Source organism: Brassica napus, chromosome C2 (genome assembly GCF_020379485.1).
Source record: "Brassica napus cultivar Da-Ae chromosome C2, Da-Ae, whole genome shotgun sequence".
Lineage (NCBI taxonomy): Eukaryota > Viridiplantae > Streptophyta > Magnoliopsida > Brassicales > Brassicaceae > Brassica > Brassica napus.
This window is the reverse complement of record NC_063445.1, coordinates 43,413,785-43,420,674: the sequence shown is the minus strand read 5'-3', so window position 1 is coordinate 43,420,674 and position 6,890 is coordinate 43,413,785. Positions and strand designations below refer to the sequence as shown.

General features: G+C 36.5%; 1 pseudogene; it reads right to left on the bottom strand.

The window, feature by feature from the left end:
* Window positions 1–974: 974 nt before the first annotated feature.
* Window positions 975–6,890, bottom strand: LOC106425536 (annotated as a pseudogene).

Here is a 6,890-nt window from a genome sequence, read left to right as displayed (position 1 = left end):
GGTTATTTTTATTTTTGGTAATAATATTATAATATGGTAGTAAATTATACATCATTATTAAAATAAATCTATTTAAATATGATATTAAATAATAAAATAATAGAAACATATTAGTATTTTATAAATTTCAAAATATTATTTATTTTATATTTATAAATATACAATTTTATTAGTAGAAAAGATTTTTAAATTTTTTTAAAAAATAATTATAAATGTTAAAGAAATTCCCTAGGATAGTTTTTTTTTAAGTTTTTGTCACAAAAATAGTCCTCAGTGAAGAAAATAACCAAAATAAGTTTTATTAAATGGTAAAAATGTATTTTTATCCTAAGGTTAACTAATCTAGACTTAGGGTTTAGAGTTAAGGGGTGAGTTTTTGGGAATAGAGTTTCAAATTTTAAAAAATAAAAAATTAAATTAAAATTTTCAAAGTAAAAAGGGGCTATTTTGGTCATTTTCTTTCTTGAAGGTTATTTTCGTAACAAAAACTTAAAAATGGCTATTTGAGAGAATTCCAATTTTATCATAATATCATTAGTTTATTTTATATATCTACAAAATTTAAAAATATTGTTTTGTTTTACATTTTGATAATTATATAACCTTTTATTAATTTATACATGTATATTTAATATATTTTATCCAAAATAAAAAGGTAAAAAAATCCATCTAAGGTTATAATTTTAAATATATACATATATATGTTCTTAAATATAACTGAAATAAAAAAATTAGATTAAAATATAGGTAAAAAATTATAAAATCTAAAATAATAATAAATTTTTATTTTAAATATAATATAAATTTAAAAAAAATTATTATTACACGTAGTGCAAAAAAACACCTAGTAATTATATAAATTTGAAGTCGGCATATTTTCCTTTTCTCTAAGCTTTCCGTCTTCTTGTTCCTTACCGATTTCCGTTTCTGAGCCAACTTTCATTTGTTACCGATGACAAACCCATCTCCAACACAAACCATAAAATTTAATATTCTATTTTACTACTATGAAATGTAGTCGACTAGTTGTAGGTCTAAAGATCTTGTACAATATGACAAAAAATTATTACAGAAAACGTAATGGCTAGATAATGAAGGGATCCATATGGATTCATGTCTATGATGGAGAGTCTTCATCTCTTTCTCTTTCCTAGGATGAAAGCAGCTCCAGCAGAAATGGAGATCATAAGACAAAGAAGCCCAACAGGTTTTATCATCTGCGCACTTGTGTTTTCTGTTACTCTACCACATTCCTGCACATAGCTATTCCCTTGATCGTCTGAAGATACGCAAGAGTTTGTCTCATCTTGTTCATTAATCTCTGATTCGTCACTTTCTTCTGAATCCTGAGACACCATTGATACATCACCTATTGAGATTGTGTCTCCTTGTTGGTTGATCTCTTTCATCCTTTGAGATTCATCACCATCAGTTAATTCGCTATCGTCCGAATACGCGTGTAACAACATCAACGCACCATTGGTATCGTTATTGTTATTACCTATGGATCTTGTTTCTCTTTGTTGGCTCCTCAAAGCTTCTTCATTATCAATTATTCTGCTTGCTAATACACCCTGGGTGCTGTTATTACTCACTGTGCTTGTTTCTCCTTGTTGATTGATCACTTCCATCTCTGAAGCTTCACCATGGATCCTGTTGACCTCCCAAGAAAAACTTTCAGCTTCATCAGATTCATTGACAAAACTGAAACCACACTTTATCACCTGACAATTCTTCACCAGCTCTCTTGTACTATCTATCACTTCAAATCTAAGAGAAGCCTGATCATCATCACTACAACTATAATCCTTCTTATCATCATCATCTGCTTCCTTTTGTTTCTTGATCTGCAACCAGCTCGTGTATCCAACAAATACGTGGTCTGAGTTGATCGTCCGCGGCCGATTTCCTCCTACCATGCAACTAAACTGCCTCAAAGACCCATCTGAAGTCTTGAACTCACAGGTGCATTTCACTAGGACATGATTGTTTTGGTCTTGGTAATCTGTAAAGGAGACAACTGCACATAGAACTACACCAGTGGTCCCATTGTTACTCCAGTGTCGCGACAGTTCTGGTAGTACTATCACTGATCCGTAGGCTTGGTGACTTAACGATGCATGTACTTCACATCCAGGAAAGCAAGCTCCAACAAAAGATTCCACAACAGAGCCCTGCAAAAGGTATGATACATTAAAGAATCTCAAAACTAACGATTTGGTTATTTTAGAGAAGGAAACTTGAGGGAGAGTGAGACCAAATTGTAGCGATCAAGTGCATCTGACATCAACTGGCTCTTCTTCTGAATGTATGAAATGATACCAGTTTTTGCATCTTCATCAAGTTTGTTGCAGTTTGAGAAAATTAGTGTGGCATGGATTTGATCTGTCAGGACAAGATGGGCAAGTGGGTTTCCCAATGTTGTCAGTGACTCACAGCAAGGTTCTTGCAGAACTTCAAGTCAATATATTTTAGATGGTACAGGTCACCAATGTCAGGTTGCAGGCTTTGGATCTTATCGTTTCCTCTTAAGCTGAGGTGTCTCAACAAGGGGAAGCCTTTGACACCACCATGGTGTGGCCATCTTGAGAGGCCAGGGTTTTGCAATCGCTTTGGCACCTCTTTTATCGATGTTCCATCAAGCAGAAATATCCGCAGCCGTCTCATGTTCTCTTGCAGATCAGGAAAGGTCTCCATCTTTTTACAACCTGAGAGTATTACTTCTTGAAGAGCTTTCATATTTCCAAGACAGCCGGGCACGGTCGCTAGCTTTGTGCAGTCCTTGAGGTTCAACAAGACTAGTTTCTGGAGCTTGATCATAGATGGAGGAAGTGTCTTTATGGATGTTCCATCTAAGTATAATGCTTCTAGTTGTTCTGATATTATCTGAAACTCCTCGAGATTCGAGCAGTCACTGAGGATGAGTGTTTTAAGAGACTCCATATTCATCTCTGTGAGTGATACAAGACTTGAGCAGCCTCTCAGATTCAGGAGAACAAGGCTTGTCAAGTTCTCCATCCTCGCGTCTAATGTTTTCAACTCTTTGCAGCCTTCCAGGTTCAATCTTCGAAGATTTTGGGATCCTAATAAGCCCGACAGGTAGCTAAGGTTGACTGAGTGGCTGAGATCGACCCATGTTAATTTTGATGTATCCTGTCATGAAAATAGATTGGACAAAGAGTTAGAATCAGAAAGGAAGGTCTTGCATTCCCATCATATATAGATCAAGTGTGATGCCAATACCTTAACACCATCCCAAAGCCGTTTAATCTTGCTATAAGGCAGCTTGAGGTCAATAAGATTTTTCGGGTTGAAGTCTTGAGGAAGTTCTTCCCCTGGGAATCTCAGCCAATGGAGATACCTGATCTTTTGTAACGGTAACTTAACTCCATTGGAGAAGTGTAGTTTGTAGCCAGCTTCATTTTCTTGAGGAAAATGAGAGTCATAGATTTTGAGATATCGAAGATTGTCCATCCCATTAAAAGCCTCTTTGCTTAATGCTGTGTCAGTGCCTACTTCAGACATGTCCAAAAACATACCTCTGATACCATTGATAGTGCTTTTCCCCTGTGAACCAGTTTCAAGAAGACAAGTTAGCAAAACGTTTTTAGTTTTAATTATTTATTTTTTTAATACCAGGAGGTTCGGGTCAAAACCCGTAATCCCCAGAACCGAAACCACAACATGTAATATTAGTTTGTCCCAGTAATCACAACCTTTGACACAATGAACAGGATCTTTTTTAGTTGAGGTAAGGACCTCTGGTTAAGTTTCAAGATTAGTTGGTCCTTACCATTTTTTTCTTTAACGCTCGGATAATTTCATGATGGTTACGTAGCCTCTTTTGTTGTTTGGAAGCTAGTTTCTTCCCCAGTGTGTAAAGTAAATTATGCATCTCTACTCGGCCACCAGTGATATCTATCAGGAACTTGTCCGCAAGATCTCTGATCTCGCTACTACCCTTGTCAGGCTCAGAATCGACCAAAGCTGTCACAAACCTGTGATTTTCTGATCTGAAGAAACAAGTGACATCAAGAAATGCTTCCTTTTGTTGCTGGCTAAGACCATCGTAACTCACATTCAACACATTGCTTGGACTCTGTGCGAGTTGAAGTAGCTTGGATTCCCAGTGAGCCGTGTCTCTACCACGAAGCTCCGGTCCAAGTACCTTGAGAGCTAATGGGTTTCCTCTAGCGTAATCCACAAACTCTCTTGATTGCTTCATAAAACTTCCTTCATGGACTTTGTGGTCACCAAAGGCATGATAACAAAAACACTCTAACCCTTCCTTCTCGTTCAATCCTGGGACAACGTAAGTATCACTGACGACATCCTCGACCAATGACTTATCACTTGTCACAATAACAACCTTGCTGCCTTGGCTAATCCACCTTCTGTTTCCGAGAAGATGCTCTAGTTGTTTCTTGTTGCTTACGTTATCCAGGACAAGAAAAACATTGCTATCAAGTAGCTCCGTCTCCACGGATTCATGTGTGGTCTCTTCGGTTATCGTCTTATCTGTCTTCTTCAAAAGCTTTCTCAGGAGTCTAACCCGTAATTCAGTAAGCCCTTCTTCCTTTGAGGTTTTATCAATATCATCGAAAAACATTCTTCGATGAAACTTGTTTTTCCCCTCCTCAAACAACTTGTGTGCGATTGTGGTTTTACCAATACCAGCCATCCCAAGAACTCCAATAATACGAGTTTCCTTGGAAACCACTCCATGCATACCTAACTTCTCTTGTAGCTTTTGTAGACGTTGCGTGATCCCAAATAACTTAACATTTTCCTTTGTCTCAAGCTCTTCTCCTTCTCCTGCAAGTTTGTCCCCGTTAGCGAAGACACCTCCTGCTTCTCACCTTCAGATCTCACCGTAGTATTGACGGAAGCCTTCACCTTCTCCTCTTGTTCGATACTGGTTAACACTTTCTTTACTTCCTTGACGATATGTTCTATGAATTCACAGTCAGTACTGCAAAATAGTGTGATGAAACAAAGAAAATCAGTGACTTGAAAGTAAGTTAACCTATTGGCAGACTACTTGGAAAACACTCTTACTGAATCAAACCCATGATTAATTTGATACACTTTCAAGTTTCTAGTATCTTAGATAACAATGTGGTGGATTAGATATATCTAGATAAATTGTAAAATTTTCTTGAGCTTGTTAATTATGAAAATATGGCAGTTTCAAGCAAGCTTAACAAGTCAGAAATTTTGCCTAAAATGTTTAAAGAGTTCCTTCACATGTTCGTGTACTGTATATCCACTATCTACGACACTAGATATTGGTTTTACATGGGTCAAATAAAATCAAAACCTAGCTCTGCCAGTGTAGTAGATAGTGGATATATAGTATACGAACATGTGAATAAACTGTTTACACATTTTAGGCAAAATTTCTGACTTGTTAAGCTTGCTCGAAACTGTCATATATATGTTCATAATTAACAAGCTCAAGAAAATGTTACAATTTATATAGATATATCTAATCCACCACATTTTTATCTAAGATACTAGAAACTTGTGAATGAACTGTTTACACATTTTAGGCAATATCTAGCTAAGAATGTGTGTGGGATCTGAACTCAAGAAATGGGGTCACAAAGGAACATTTTTCCCATATAAAATCAAAACAGGACCTTAACTTACAAATAACTCAACTATTCCTATTTTTCGAAGTCCAAAAAATTAAAATCGAAACGAGAATACATCTATAAACCAAAAATTTATGTTCTACATATCTGATATTTTAAAAAGAACTGAACTACCTAGTATTTTATTTGAACTATACGAAATTATAGAAATTATCCAATATTTTAGTCTCCATAACCCGAGTTATTCGCTATTTTATAGGAAAGATTGCCTGATATTTTCATTCATCTTATCCAAAGTTATCCAAAATACCAGACCGGATCCAATCTGTATCGGAAAAAATTTCTACGTTTAGTCAGTTCCTGATATTTTATCAGATCGGAACTGAAACCAAAAGAGCAACTGAACATCCACCATCAATTGTTTACACGCTGTTTAATTAAACAATAGGAAAAGAACACTATCCCTTTATCAAAGAAACAATTTCAGAACTACTCTGGACTCTGGAGTCACATCTTTTTCTTTTTGTATCACATTACTGGACAAGAGTCTTACCCGTACTCATCAGATCTCATACCCATATGCCTCGTAAGAATCATCAAAGCTTCCTTCACGTTTTTCTCCCTCTCTTCCACTGTCTCTTCTCCTTCTACTCCTTCTGCTTGTTCGCCAACTTTCCATTTGTCCTTCACATCTGCGACTTGGACATTATAGAAGATCGGGATGACCTTCCTTCTTGACTCTGTTATATCCTTAGTCGTCGTGCGCAGCTCTTTGATGCACCAATTCGACTGCATGTAGTTTTCGGACAAGATGATCAGCACGAGCCGCGACTCTTGGATCCTTTGAAGAAGGATGTCAAGAACTTCACCTTTCGTCTCTTTAGTGTCGACATAGTAATTTACGCACGCCCTTTTTAGCCCGTCTGTAAGGAAGCTTAGGAAGTTTTTTCGCACGTCTGCTCCTCTGAAACTAATGAACACTTGGTGGCCTGTTTTGGCCATGGCAGATCAACTGTTTTTAATTTTGGTGCAAATTTGTGCAGTGTTTTTAGATGAATAAATTTGAGCTATCAGATGCACCATAAGCTCAAAGATGATGAATGGGGTGGGTATATGTCCGATACATATTTAAAATTTTGATAATTATGTTTACTTATTATAGAGTTAATTAAAAGTCAGTGGTGTGGGGTACCATGTGAACAAGACTAGCCCTTATCCGAGAGCCGATCCGAGATCCGATCCGAAAATCCGGATATCTAGAGGAACCGAATCCGGATCCATATAGTAAAATGT